Genomic DNA, 15,996 nt, shown 5'->3' on the forward strand with positions numbered 1-15,996 from the left:
GGGAGGTGGAGAGAAAGACATGGAAGGGAGGTGGAGAGAGTTATAGAGGGAAGGGAGGTGGAGAGAAAGAGAGGGAAGGGAGGTGGAGAGAGATATAGAGGGAAGGGATGTGGAGAGAGAGAAAATCAACATTATCAAACAACACTGTGATTGGAGAACACATTGTAAGAAACAGGCGGTACACGACCACGCCAACTCCAAGAAGACTCAACTAGATGTATTGGTGTTGAACTGGGAGTTGCAGGTCTGAATCGCACATCCAGCTACCGTCAGAATTAGCTACCATTTTCATCCCTAAGTGTCCTGATTATGGTAATAGCTAAATCAGAGCAAATGTGTTAATGATGAGGTTGAAAAGGTGATGAGGTACAGTCAATGTAAATGAATTAGCTAACCGATGGCCACTATTCATATGGGAGAAATGTCACTCCATGTAGTCTGATGATCCTCATTATATCCATCTGGACATCACTGGGACTGGAAACAGACACACACACACTTCTCACACTGCGAGACATTACTCTATACTCAGCTATACCACTCGAGATTTGGTGAGCGAGTTTGTTAACAAGTGCATCGGTGATGTTGTACCTACAGCGTCTATTAAAACATTCCCCAACCAGAAACCGTGGATTGATGGCAGCATTCGCACAGAACTGAAAGCGCAAACCACTGCTTTTAACTTCTTATAGCTGGGGGCAGTATTGAGTAGCTTGGATGAATAAGGTGCCCAAAGTAAACTGCCTGCTACTCAGGCCCAGAAGCTAAGATATGTATATTATTAGTAGATTTGGATAGAAAACACTCTGATGTTTCCCAAACTTTTTGAATGATGTCTGTAAGTATAACAGAACTCATATGGCAGGCAAAAACCTGAGAAAAAATCCAACCAGGAAGTGGGAAATCTGAGGTTTGTAGGTTTTCAAGTCTTTGCCTATCCAATATACAGTGTCTATGGGGTCATCTTGCACTTCCTAAGGCTTCCACTAGATGTCAACAGTCTTTGGAACCTTGTTTCAGGCTTCTATTGTGAAGGAGGAGAGAATAAGAGCTGATTGAGTAAGAGGTCTGGCAGAATGCCAAGAGCTCAGTCAGGCGCACGCCCGTGAGAGGTAGCTGCGTTCCTTTTCCTTTCTAAAGACAAAGGAATTCTCCGGTTGAAACATTATTAAAGATTTATGTAAAAAACATCCTAAAGATTGATTCTATACATCGTTTGACATGTTTCTACGAACTGTAATGGAATTTTTTTACTTTTTTTCGTCTGGCATGCGCGTCGCGAATTTGGATTTGTGAACTAAATGCGCGAACAAAAAGGAGGTATTTGGACATAAATTATGAACTTTATCGAACAAAACAAACATTTATTGTGGATCTGGGATTCCTGGGAGTGCATTCTGATGAAGATCATCAAAGGTAAGTGAATATTTATAATGCTATTTCTGACTTCTGTTGACTCCACAACATGGCGGTTTGGTCTCTGAGCGCTGTACTCAGATTATAACATGGTGTGCTTTTTCAGTAAAGCTTTTTTAAAATCTGACACAGCAGTTGCATTAAGGAGAAGTTTATCTAAAGTTCCATGCATAACACTTGTATCTTTTATCAATGTTTATTATGAGTATTTCTGTAAATTGATGTGGCTCTCTGCAAAATCACCGGATGTGTTGCAAGCAAAACATTACTGAACATAACGCGCCAATGTAAACTGAGATTTTTGGATATAAATATGAACTTTATCGAACAAAACATACATGTATTGTGTAACACGAAGTCCTATGAGTCATCTGATGAAGATCATCAAAGGTTAGTGATTAATTTTATCTCTATTTCTGCTTTTTGTGACTCCTCTCTTTGGCTGGAAAAATGGCTGTGTTTTTCTGTGACTAGGTGCTGACCTAACATAATCGCATGGTATGCTTTCGTCGTAAAGCCTTTTTGAAATCGGACACTGTGTTGGGATTAACAACAAGTTTTTCTTAAAAATGGTGTAAAATACTTGTAGGTTTGAGGAATTTTAATTATGAGATTTCTGTTGTTTGAATTTGGCGCCCTGCACTTTCACTGGCTGTTGTCATATCGATCCCGTTAACGGGATCTCAGCCGTAAGAAGTTAATCAGGGCAAGGTGACCGGAAACATGACCGAATACAAACAGTGTAGCTATTCCCTCCGCAAGGCAATCAAACAAGCTAAGCGTCAGTATAGAGACAAAGTAGAGTCACAATTCAAAGGCTCAGACACGAGAGGTATGTGGCAGGGTCTACAGTCAATCACGGACTACAAAAGAAAAACCAGCCCCGTCGCGGACCACGATGTCTTGCTCCCAGACAGACTAAACAACTTCTTTGCTCGCTTTGAGGACAATACAGTGCCACTGACACGTCCCGCTACCAAAACCTGCGAGCTCTCCTGCACTACAGCCAACGTGAGTAAAACATTTAAACGTGTTAACCCTCGCAAGGCTGCAGTCCCAGACGGCATCCCCAGCCGCGTCCTCAGAGTATGCGCAGACCAGCTGGCTGGTGTGTTTACGGACATATTCAATCAATCCTTATCCCAGTCTGCTGTTCCCACATGCTTCAAGAGGGCCACCATTGTGCATGTTCCCAAGAAAGCTAAGGTAACTGAGCTAAACGACTACCGCCCCGTAGCACTCAGTTCCGTCATCATGAAGTGCTTTGAGAGACTAGTCAAGGACCATATCATCTCCACCCTACCTGACACCCTAGACCCACTCCAATTTGCTTACCGCCCCAATAGGTCCACAGACGAAGCAATTGCAATCACACTGCACACTGCCCTAACCCATCTGGACAAGAGGAATACCTATGTAAGAATGCTGTTCATCGACTACAGCTCAGCATTTATCACCATAGTACCCTAAAAACTCATCATTAAGCTCGAGACCCTGGGTCTTGACCCCGCCCTGTGCAACTGGGTCCTGGACTTCCTGACGGGCCGCCCCCAGGTGGTGAAGGTAGGTAACAACATCTCCACCCCGCTGATCCTCAACACTGGTGCCCCACAAGGGTGCGTTCTCAGCCCTCTCCTGTACTCCCTATTCACCCATGACTGCGTGGCCATGCACGCCTCCAACTGAATCATCAAGTTTGCAGACGACACTACAGTGGTGGGCTTGATTACCAACAACGACAAGACGGCCTACAGGGAGGAGGTGAGGGCCCTCGGAGTGTGGTGTCAGGAAAATAACCTCACACTCAATGTCAACAAAACAAAGGAGATGATCGTGGACTTCAGGAAACAGCAGCCCCCTATCCACATCGACGGGACAGTAGTGGAGAGGGTGTAAAGTTTTAAGTTCCTCGGTGTGCACATCACGGGCAAACTGAAATGGTCCACCCACACAGACAGCGTTGTGAAGAAGGCGCAGCAGCGCCTCTTCAACCTCAGGAGGCTGAAGAAATTCGGCTTGTCACCAAAAACACTAAAACTTTTACAGATGCACAATCGAGAGCATCCTGTCGGGCTGTATCACTGCCGGGTACGGCAACTGCTCTGCCCATAACCGTAAGACTCTCCAGAGGGTAGTGAGGGCTGCACAACGCATCACCGGGAGCAAGCTACCTGCCCTCCAGGACACCTACACCACCCGATGTCACAGGAAGGCCAAAAAGATCATCAAGGACAACAACCACCCGAGCCACTGCCTGTTCACCCCGCTATCATATAGAAGGTCAGTACAGGTTCATCAAAGCGGGGACCGAGAGACTGAAAAACAGCTTCTATCTCAAGGCCATCAGACTGTTAAACAGCCATCACTAACATAGAGTGGCTGCTGCCAACATACTGACTCAACTCTAGCCACTTTAATAATGGAAAAATTGATGTAATAAATGTATCACTAGCCACTTTAAACAATGCCATTTTATATAATATTTACATACCCTACATTACTCATCTCATATGTATATACTGTACTCTATACCATCTACTGCATCTTGCCATCTTGATGAAATAAATGTATCACTAGCCACTTTAAACAATGCCACTTATTATAATGTTTACATACCCTACATTACTCATCTCATATGTATATACTGTACTCTATACCATCTACTGCATCTTGCTTATGCCGTTCGGCCATCACTCATTCGTACATTTTTATGTACATATTCTTATTCATTCCTTTACACTTGTATGTATAAGGTAGTTGTTGTGAAATTGTTAGGTTAGATTACTTGTTAGATATTACTGCATGGTCGGAACTAGAAGCACAAGCATTTCGCTACACTCACATTAACATCTGCTAACCATGTGTATGTGACAAATAAAATTTGATTTGATTTGATGGACATGTTCTCTGTGTCACACACAATCACATACACACGACACACACAACACACACACCTCAGACTTTAACCGCATATCACCCCTATGTTTACAGGTATAACGAACCCCTGAAGCCAGACAGACAGACTGGGAGTTTGAAATGTGTCTCACCTATGTGTCTGTACACACCTGTCTAAAGATGTGGAATTACCCACAAACCCCTGGGACAGAGTATGGTGGTGTTTTCAATTCCATCCTAGTGTTCCCCATTCAGTGCACTACGCTTGACCAGAACCCTATGTGTGGTCATCTAGGATAATGGACTGAGTCCTCCACAAGAGAACTAGCTGCAAGGCAATGAAAGAACATACTGTCTAATCCTGATGGTTTAGGCCTAGGTTGAGATCCATCCCACTCTAACTCTTGGCATACATTATACATTGATGCCAAAGGGATAGCCTATCCTGGATAGATCTAAGTATTCAAGGGAAAAAGTATGCATACATCTCAAGTTGGCTATCGGCCAAGTATGTATGGGTCCTCAACGGCCCCTAAATCCTGAGTTTTCTTTGCAAATAGAGTGAAGATCAGAAGGGTTTATGTTAACAGGCAACATGCCCACATCCATTAACATGTCATTAAAATGTCATTAACATGTTATTAACAAGCTCATGTCCAAGTCACCGTCTGTCTATGCATTTGGCCTCGACACACAGAGACAGTAACAACAGACAGTGTGCATGTCTTTGGCCTCGACACACAGAGACAGTAACAACAGACAGTGTGCATGTCTTTGGCCTCGACACACACAAACAGTCAGCCCTGGCAATACTTATTCTCTCTCTCATTCTTCCTCTCGTTCCCATGTGGTGAGTATGTTCTAACAGCTGGCTGTAGCAGATCAAGGCAGTATTAGCCTAGTGTAGATTGCTGCTCTGTGTCAGCCTGAGTTCAGGAGGGACTGACTCTCTGTCTGTGGAGGAAACATAGGAGAGCAGGGTGTATTCATTGCAGCGATTATATTACAAAAGGTTTCGTAACAGTTAACAAAACGTTTTGCAACGAAAACAAGAGTTTCTATTGGACAAATTCAAGTAGGTCCCTCCCCGTTTTGTTTCCGTTTACTCTGTATGCTTCTGTTTGGTTCTTAAATGGTAAACGTTGCAGGACGTAATGAATACACCCCAGGAGAGGAGAAGACATGAATACATCCACATACTACAAACACTACAAACACATAACCTTTACACACACACACACACACACACACACACACACACACACACACACACACACACACACACACACACACACACACACACACACACACACACACACACACACACACACACACACACACACACACACACACACAAAAGGCAGGTGAGTGTCAAACAAACATTGAGTTATATTGAATATCATTTTTTGTGTTATAACATCAATAAAAGCGCTGTATATTGTTGTTGCACTGTTTGTATAAGGTGTGTGTGTGTGTGTGTGTGTGTGTGTGTGTGTGTGTGTGTGTGTGTGTGTGTGTGTGTGTGTGTGTGTGTGTGTGTGTGTGTGTGTGTGTGTGTTTGTGTGGTTTTACTATCCTTGTGGGGACCAGAAGTCCTCAAATGATAGTAAAACCAGGAGTGGGGACATTTCGTTGGTCCCCACAAGGAAAAAGGCTATTTTAGGCTTAGGGGTTAGGTTTAGGATTAGGGTTATAATTAGGGTTAAGGGGTAGGTTTAGGAGTCAGGGTTAGGAGTTTGGGGTTAAGTTTAGGATTAGGTTAAGGGTTAGGGTTAGGTTTAGGGTTAGGGAAAATAGGATTTTGAATGGGAATCAATTGTTTGGTCCCCACAACAATTGTAAAACAAACTTTTGAGCGTGTGCGTGTGTGACAAGCACATTAGTGTGTGTCTGTGTCTATGCATCTGTTGTGTGTTAACTCCAGCTACTCTTGGAAGAAGGATTTTGGTTATGTCCACCTCACTTAGGGGCTGATTCAGACATTATGCCTCAGCATTTGGTATTCAGACATACCTTATTCAGGTAACACACTCTGCAAGTGTGGCTACATTATGCGCTCTGATTAGATTTTATTCAAACAGCTGAAAACCCCTCCTTCCCACTTGCTGGCCAACATATTTTCCCGTGGCCTTTCATCCAATGGGGTTTGCAGTACATTTACCTTAAGCCATCCCTTTAACTACAGTGTATAATTTTGACGACAGACTCGCTAGAATATATCAAGAGGGATTCCGAATATTAGGGATCAACAAAAGAAAGCCATCTAAATATATCCGTTTCAGCACCAATTGGTAGATTTAAAAAATACTCTAATCTTGTTGATTATTTAGGTTTAGGAAAGTATTTATGAATCATAAAATACTGTTTTTGGAGAGCCTTTACACACGAAAGAAAGAAAGCCGTGTTTGAATTCATTCTGAAAAATGCCACATTCAGATATTCAACCCATGGTAATGTTGGAAGATTAGTGTACACATAATTATAATAGGGAGAATAGTGTACAATAGTAGGATATAACCTCATCTATTGTCTGCACTAACCATGGACATGTGTGATGACACAGCCAAGTATTGCGCCATGCGTCTGGTTCAAACTGTTACTGCTTGGTCTGCGCTCCCGTCCATAGGGATTTAATTAGCCTACATCCCTGCACGTTAGAAGGCTGTATAGTTTCCACTCTGCATAATGGCACAGCATTTCATACATTTTACTGTGGGAAAGTTGATATGTTGACATGCTTCAGTCTGCTGCCATATGACTGGTTTCACATTTGTCTCCAGGGATTATAATGTAAACTCGATCTAAAACAAGTGTTATTTATATTAACAATTCCCTTATCCAAACGTATTACTTATTTACCTAGATCTTATCAATAGCTCTTATCAATAGTTATTATCAAGTTATAAATTACAGCGCATGGAGAATGCTGTTATTTCTATCTGAAAAAATCAAGTAGATGCTTTTTCCACTTGGAACCGGTAGGTTCGCTAAACCTTATTCATGGTTTCCTCGAGTTTAAAAGTGGTGGAATTATTAGGGAATTAAGTCAAGGTCAGAATAGTCGTATCTGTAGACACACTTTCATTTATTCAATCTCCCCCCAAACTAACAGCGGGCGAGTAGCATGCGATTCTCATGCTTAAATTCAAGGTCAGAATACGCTTAGAGAGAAAAGTGCATTTATAAGAGAATTACGTTCCATTTACGCGCGCTTAACTCGGGTCGGAATTCCCCCCTTATGACAGCTCAATCACAGGACTTTACCCTCTCAGATGCCGAGGAGTGCATTTGGTGCTGTGCTATGAAAACAACCTCAAAACCATTTTGTAGGGTCAGAGCCCTGAGCAATAAGAACACACACACACACAACCAGCTGCTTCCCCAACCCACACACAAACACAAATAGGCTAAGCATGCATGTACTTCAGACCTGTTGCAACACGAGATAAGGAATGAACACAGTAACCGTCTTCAGGCTACAACAGTCCCTCCAAATATCCACTGACCCAGGTTAAGCACAGACTTGAACAAATCTAATGGAGACAATATTCAAAGTCTGTCTCATTTAATAAATAATATGTCATTCAGCAGACGCTTTTATCCATAGCGATTTACAGTCGTTCATTTTACTTATGGATGGTTGCGGGAATCAAACCCACTACCCTGGCGTTACAAGTGAAATGCTCTACCAAATTAGCTACAAAGGACGACAGAGATACATCGTTACTCTATCTCCACTGGGCTGCGTTCAGAAAGTGTTCATGAGTGATCGTTATGTGAAGCCAAAGCAGTCCCAGTTTCCATCAGTTCTGTCAAAAAGCAGTTGGGTTAGATGATTGCTCTGTAAAGGTCACACGTGTTATTTTAAATTGCACGTGGAAGTGCACAGATACTGGAAACAATTGTTCTGACAATCGTGCAGCTTTTTTTCACAGCCTCACAAACATGGAGGATGAAACCTTGTTCACTGAGAATCACCGAAACTCCTCTTCCGTAGGGAATATTGATTGGTCATATTTTTTTATTTAAATAGGCAAAGTCAGTTAAGAACAAATTAATATTTACAATGACGGCCACCAAAAGGCAAAAGGCCTCCTGCGGGGATTGGGGCTGGGATTAAAAATACAAATTAATAAAATAAAAATATAGGACAAAACACACATCACGACAAGAGAGACAACACAACACTAGATAAAGAGAAACCTAAGACAACGACATAGCATAGCAGCAACACATGACAACACAGCATGGTAGCATCACAACATGACAACAACATAGTAGCAACATAACATGGCAGCAGCACAAAACAGGGTACAAACATTATTGGACACAGTCAACAGCACACAGGGCAAGAAGGTAGAAACAACAATACATCACGCAAAACAGCCACAACTGTCAGTAATAGGTCCATGATTGAGTCTTTGAATGAAGAGATGGAGATAAAACTGTCCAGTTTGAGTGTTTGTTGCAGCTCGTTCCAGTCACTAGCTGCAGCAAACTGAAAAGTATGGGCCAGGAGCTTCTTCTGACCATGGACCTTTAAGCTATAGGCCCAAAGTTGTTTTTCTGATCAGGTGTAGGGGGGAAAAACGGCCCTATTTACAATACCTATGGATGGTAGACCTTAGCCTTCAACCAGGACCGGCCCCAGGAATAAGTGACATAAGAGGTTACTTTGGGCCCCCGGCCAAAATGTGTAGAATTGCAGAACATTAGCTTAAAAACGGCAAAAATGTCTCTCCACCCTGTGGCGAAATGTGTAGAATTGCAGGATATTAGTTATAACATTGCTCAATCTTCAGCCTGCCCCATGGCGAAATGTGTAGAATTGCAAGAACTCTAAAACGTCATTTCCCCCTCTTTGTTGTCAGGGGGGGGGGGGGGGCACTAAATGTGTGTGTGTGTGTGTGTGTGTGTGTGGGGGGGGGGGGGTTCTTATTTCCAAATCATGCGTAAAAAGTAGTAGTTTAGGTTGGCTGACATCACATTTACAAACATTTTCCATGGCACCGCTCAACCTCAAGGGAAGGGTAGACTAAATCATCCACCTTTTGAAAAGACCAAAGAAGAGCCACCGACTGAAGCTGGAGAGGAATATTATAGGGTCATGAGAAAACTATATCGACCCACAGTATTTCCACACTTATCTCTCAATGGTGACACCTGGAAAGCTTCCAAAGTGACTTAAGTCTGGCAAACATCCAGATAATCGGTGCTCCAACGCAGTGGAAATAACTCATAGTGGGCATTATAGAAATCCGCGAGAGAAAGCTATTCCATTCCATCGCTGTGGAGAGTTGCTCGGCGCTTTGGTTGGTTGGTTGAGCGGCAGAGAATTGGCTTCCCATAGGCGATTGGTGAACGTAGTAGTCCTATCACATTGGACATACATAAAAGTTTGCCGTTCGAAATCCCCACTTCTTTGAATGCAGATATTTCTTGTCCATTGGGTAAAGGCAGCCACATGAAACTGAAGTTACACACTAATTCACTTCTTCACCAAATCTATCCGCGGAATAAGTTGCAGCTAGAAACTGATCTAAAGTCAGTTCTGTTTTTTCCTGATTCCCTCACTCATATTGTAAGGCTACGGTATATTGAACATAGAGCTGATTCTAGATCTGCGCCAATGGTAATCCTCTATTATACCACGATCATCATCAGACTCCACTTCTTTTGGAAAACTTCCAAAGATTCCCACTTGGTTTACCACTTCAGTCATAAGATGTTAAATTGTGTGTAATTGCTCTCAGCAAGTTCTTCGTTACAAAATCGGCCATTTAAGTTGTAGGCTACAATGCGCACATTAGGTAGGCCTAATCAATTGATTGGTTGATAAACACCTCGGAGTACTGTGTTTGCAAGTAGAGGTTGCTATTCTATTACCTACCTAATTCAACGTATCAAACATAAACAGTTGGCAAACTATCTAAAGTAAAATGCACCACTTGCATTGCAGGCCTAGCATTAAATATTGTAGCCTGGGTGAGAAGTGCGCTACTGACAGAAATGACTTGCTTTAGCGCGAATGGAATCGATAAAAAGTGTTATCCATACTTACAGCTAATGATAGATCCCCGCAGTTACGACCACATTAATCCAACATGTACGGTATAATCGTGCTGAGGTGGGTAAAATCCTTTTGCTGCTGTCCGGTTTGTACTCCACACCGTTTTTCCCCTCCGGCTTTTTCTGATGGAACCTTCTTACCAGGGGGGGAAGAAACAGTTACTGCCAGAGTGATCATGTCCAACTTCTTTCCCCTCCCCTCTTTTTGCTGGCAGTTTGAAAAAGTTTATTTTCTCTCTCTTCTGTCTTTTTTCACTTTCTCTGGGACATCCTCCAGTTCGAACGTGTAGTGACATCACCTGGTCCACGGTTGGAAAATGAGCCTCTGGCGAGGCCCTCTCTCCCTCCCTCCCTCCCCGTCTCTCCCTCCCTCCCTCTCTCCCTCGACCCGTCTCTCCCTCTCCCCCTCCCCGTCTCTCCCTCCCTGTCTCTCCCTCCCCGTCTCTCCCCCTCCCCGTCTCTCCCTCCCCGTCTCTCCCTCCCTCTCCGTCTCTCCCTCCCCGTCTCTCCCTCCCTCCCTCCCCGTCTCTCACTCTCTCCCTCCCCGTCTCTCCCTCCCTCCCTCCCTCCCCGTCTCTCCCTCTCTCCCTCCCCGTCTCTCCCTCCCTCCCTACCCGTCTCTCCTTCTCTCCCTCGACCAGTCTCTCCCTCCCTCCCCGTCTCTCCTTCTCTCCCTCTACCCGTCTCTCCTTCTCTCCCTCGACCCGTCTCTCCTTCTCTCCCTCGACCCGTCTCTCCTTCTCTCCCTCGACCCGTCTCTCCTTCTCTCCCTCTACCCGTCTCTCCTTCTCTCCCTCGACCCGTCTCTCCTTCTCTCCCTCGACCAGTCTCTCCTTCTCTCCCCGTCTCTCCTTCTCTCCCTCCCCGTCTCTCCCTCCCCGTCTCTCACTCCCTCCCTCCCTCCCCGTCTCTCCCTCCCTCCCTCCCTCCCCGTCTCTCCCTCCCCGTCTCTCCCTCTCTCCCTCCCCGTCTCTCACTCCCTCCCTCCCTCCCTCCCCGTCTCTCCCTCCCTCCCTCCCCGTCTCTCCCTCCCCGTCTCTCCCTCTCTCCCTCTCTCCCTCCCCGTCTCTCACTCCCTCCCTTACCTACCTACCTCTTTTCATCCCCTCCTTCACTCTCCGTCTCGCACAAGTAAGTTGCTCACGTTCTGCTTGCCGGGGTCGACTGTCAGTGACATTATAAACCGCATCCTGAGGCGATATAATTGCTATAGGTAAAGCTACTCTCTCTATCTTCACTCAAAATAATATTGTAGGAACACTGTTTTTAAGCTCAATTTATGTACAGTGTTTGTAATGTTATTTGCAAAACATACAGATATTTGCACTGTAGGCTGTTATGTTAGACCACTGCGCCACTCGGGAGCCCAGCCTCAATGATACACACATGCCACTAATTATCAGGCCTACAGGCTCTTTAGTTTGTATTTAAGTCATGTCCAGCAATTCCTCAGTTTCATTCCAGTTTTGTGCGTCCAAGTTAAGAGGACGTTTGTTTCCTATTTACCATGTATATTCTAGTTAAGCCATAACATTTAGATGTCATGTAATTTCCTTATATTCCCTAGAGATATATTGGTTTAATGGATTCATCCTTATCACTTTTACATTGTATGTTAAACCACCTGCCTGTAATGTCTCTCTTTTGTTGCATAACCACACACAAATCCAACTTTACCAACCAATCTCCAACCAACAGTCCTTAGTAAATAAGTGAACTTTGGCACTGTCTTTGTCATCTGTTTGCAGAGTACCTCTGTTGACCTCTATCCAACCAGTTACCTATTGTATCTATCTCAGCAGTCATATATGGCAATGACTGCCAGGGAGGTAATGGATTAAATCTGCGAGTCAGTAGAAAGGCCTCTTTAGTGTCCTAAGATTTCATAACTGTTATGTTAATTGCCTACCATCTGTAAGCTGTTAGTGTCTTAACGACCGTTCCACAGGTGCATGTTTATTAATTGTTTATGGTTCTTATTGAACAAGCATGGAAAACAGTGTTTAAACCCTTTACAATGAAGATCTGTGAAGTTATTTCAAAGACATGGTCCTGAAAAAGGGACGTTTCTTTTTTTGCTGAGTTTAGTATTACTGTATCATAAAATGGAACAATTATTTCACTTATCCGCCAGACTAACACACACACACACACACACACACACACACACACACACACACACACACACACACACACACACACACACACACACACACACACACACCTACCAGATGAGCCACAGACAGCATCAATGTGGCCTCCGGGCTCCTGTCCCTGAGGAAGTCATCTCCAGGGGTCAACTGAGGTCATATCCAGGTAGGGTTGAAGTTCAAAGGTCACGTCCCATAGTAGGGCTCGCAGGACAGCTGCTAGCGTCATTGGTAGAGAGAAGCCCTTTCGTAGATCCTCTCAAACACACACACACAAACACACGGATGGCGGACTGCAATAGCATCGAATAGTCCCCGCGATTTGCAACTGTTCAGGTAAGTCAGGAACCAATACACGCAGTCAGTCAGGAAAGCAAAGGCTAGCTTTTTCAAGCAGAAATTTGCATCCTGTAGCTCTAACTCCAAAAAGTTTTGGGACACTGTAAAGGCCATGGAGAATAAGAGCAGCTCCTCCCAGCTGCCCACTGCACTGAGGCTAGGTAACACGGTCACCACCGATAAATCCATGATAATCGAAAATTTAAGCATTTCTCTACGGCTGGCCATGCCTTCCTCCTGGCTACTCCAACCCCGGCCAACAGCTCCGCCCCCCCCCCCCCCCCCCCGCAGCAACTCGCCCAAATCCAGATAGCAGATGTTCTGAAAGAGCTGCAAAACCTGGACCTGTACAAATCAGCTGGGCTAGACAATCTGGACCCTATCTTTCTAAAACTATCCGCCGCCATTGTTGCAACCCCTATTACCAGCCTGTTCAACCTCTCTTTCATATCGTCCGAGATCCCTAAAGATTGGAAAGCTGCCACAGTCATCCCCCTCTTCAAAGGGGGTGACACTCTAGACCCAAACTGCTATAGACCTATATCTATCCTGCCCTGCCTCTCTAAAGTCTTCGAAAGCCAAGTTAATTAACAGATCATTGACCATTTCGAATCCCACCGTACCTTCTCTGCTGTGGAATCCGGTTTCCGAGCCGGTCACGGGTGCACCTCAGGCACGCTCAAGGTACTAAACAATATCATAACCGCCATCGATAAAAGACAGTACTGTACAGCCGTCTTCATCGACCTGGCCAAGGCTTTCGACTCTGTCAATCACCGTATTCTTATCGGCAGACTCAATAGCCTAGGTTTCTCTAATGACTGCTTCGCCTGGTTCACCAACTACTTTGAAGACAGAGTTCAGTGTGTCAAATCGGAGGGCCTGTTGTCCAGACCTCTGGCAGTCTCTATGGGGGTACCACCTGGTTCAATTCTCAGGCCGATTCTTTTCTCTGTATATATCAATGATGTCGCTCTTGCTGCGGGTGATTCCCTGATCCACCTCTACGCAGACGACATCATTCTGTATACTTCTGGCCCATCCTTGGACACTGTGCTAACTAACCTCCAAACGAGCTTCAATGCCATACAATACTCCTTCCGTGGCCTCCAACTGCTCTTAAATGCTAGTAAAACCAAATGCATGCTTTTCAACCGATCGCTGCCTGCACCCGCCCGCCCGACTAGCATCACCACCCTGGACGGTTCTGACCTAGAATATGTGAACAACTATAAATACCTAGGTGTCTGGCTAGACTGTAAACTCTCCTTCCAGACTCATATTAAACATCTCCAATCCAAAATCAAATCAAGAATCGGCTTTCTATTTCGCAACAAAGTCTCCTTCACTCACGCCGCCAAACTTACCCTAGTAAAACTGACTATCCTACCGATCCTCGACTTCGGCGATGTCATCTACAAAATAGCTTCCAATACTCTACTCAGCAAACTGGATGCAGTCTATCACAGTGCCATCCATTTTGTTACCAAAGCCCCTTATACCACCCACCACTTCGACCGGTATGCTCCAGTCGGCTGGCCCTCACTACATATTCTTCGCCAGACCCACTGGCTCCAGGTCATCTATAAGTCTATGCTAGGTAAACCTCCGCCTTATCTCAGCTCACTGGTCACGATAACAACACCCACCCGTAGCACACGTTCCAGGAGGTATATCTCACTGATCATCCCCAAAGCCAACACCTCATTTGGCCGCCTTTCCTTCCAGTTCTCTGCTGCCAGTGACTGGAACAAATTGCAAAAATCGCTGAAGCTAGAGACTTATATTTCCCTCACCAACTTTAAACATCAGCTATCTGAGCAGCTAACCGATCGCTGCAGCTGTACATAGTCCATCTGTACATAGCCCACCCAATTCTACCTACCTCATACCCATACTGTTTTAGCTACTATGGCCTATTTATTGCCTACCTCCTCATGACTTTTGCACACACTGTATATAAACTTTCTTTTTCTACTGTGTCATTGACTTGTTTACTGTGTTATTGGCTCGTTTATTGTTTATTCTATGTTATTCCATGTGTAACTCTGTGTTGTTGTCTGTGTCTGTAACGGAATTCCTCCTCCTCTTCATCCGAAGAGGAGGAGCAGGGATTGAACCAAAATGCAGCGTTTGAATTCGACAATATTTATTTACAAAACGGAAAAACACGAAAACACTTTCACAAACTACAAAACAATAAACGACGTAGACAGACCTGGACGACGAACTTACATGAAACACGAAGAACGCATGAACAGGAAAACTGACTACATAAAAGAACGAACGTACAAACAAACCGAGACAGTCCCGTGTGGCGCGACAAACACAGACACAGGAGACAACCACCCACAACAAACAGTGTGAAAACACCTACCTTAATATGACTCTCAATCAGAGGAAATGAAAACCACCTGCCTCTAATTGAGAGCCATATCAGGTCACCCTTTAAACCAACATAGAAACAGAAAACATAGACTGCCCACCCAAACTCACGTCCTGACCAACTAACACATACAAAAACTAACAGAAAACAGGCCAGGAACGTGACAGTGTCACACTGCTTTGCTTTATCTTGGCCAGGTTGCAGTTGTAAATGAGAACTTGTTCTCAACTAGCCTACCTGGTTAAATAAAGGTGAAATAAAAAAATAAAAAAACACACACACAAACACACACACACACAAATAGACACACAAACACACACACACACAAATAGACACACAAACACACACAGAGTCATAGAGTTCATCTCAGTTCAGAGGGAGGGATAGAGAGGCAGAAAGACAAAGAGGAAGGCAGACAGAAGGAGGAAGGGAGGGTCGGAGAGAGGGAGGGAATAGCCACACTCAGCCACACAACGGTCCAGAGAACAGATTCTATTGAGACCCAGCCACACAGTGGTCCAGGAAACAGATTCTAATGAGACCAAGCCACACAACGGTTCAGAGAACAGATTCTAATGAGTGTTTTAATGCCACCGTGTTTCTACACCTGCATTGCCTGCTGTTTGGGGTTTTAGGCTGGGTTTCTGTACAGCACTTTGATATATCAGCTGATGTAAGAAGGGCTATATAAATACATTTGATTTGATTCTATTGAGACCCAGCCACACAACGGTCCAGAGA

At 44.4% G+C, this 15,996-nt stretch overlaps 1 protein-coding gene across 4 annotated transcripts in view; it reads right to left on the bottom strand.

Moving 5' to 3' along the window:
• col16a1 (collagen, type XVI, alpha 1) overlaps positions 1 to 10,676 on the bottom strand; it is a 149,572-nt gene extending 138,896 nt beyond the window's left edge. For all 4 annotated transcript variants that reach the window (XM_038972322.1, XM_038972324.1, XM_038972323.1 and 1 more), the window contains exon 1: positions 10,373 to 10,676. The gene's annotated coding sequence lies outside the window, so the exon portion shown is untranslated. The remainder of the gene's footprint in view (positions 1 to 10,372) is intronic.
• Between the last annotated feature and the right edge of the window lie 5,320 nt (positions 10,677 to 15,996).

This window comes from Salvelinus namaycush, chromosome 32, assembly GCF_016432855.1.
Source record: "Salvelinus namaycush isolate Seneca chromosome 32, SaNama_1.0, whole genome shotgun sequence".
NCBI lineage: Eukaryota > Metazoa > Chordata > Actinopteri > Salmoniformes > Salmonidae > Salvelinus > Salvelinus namaycush.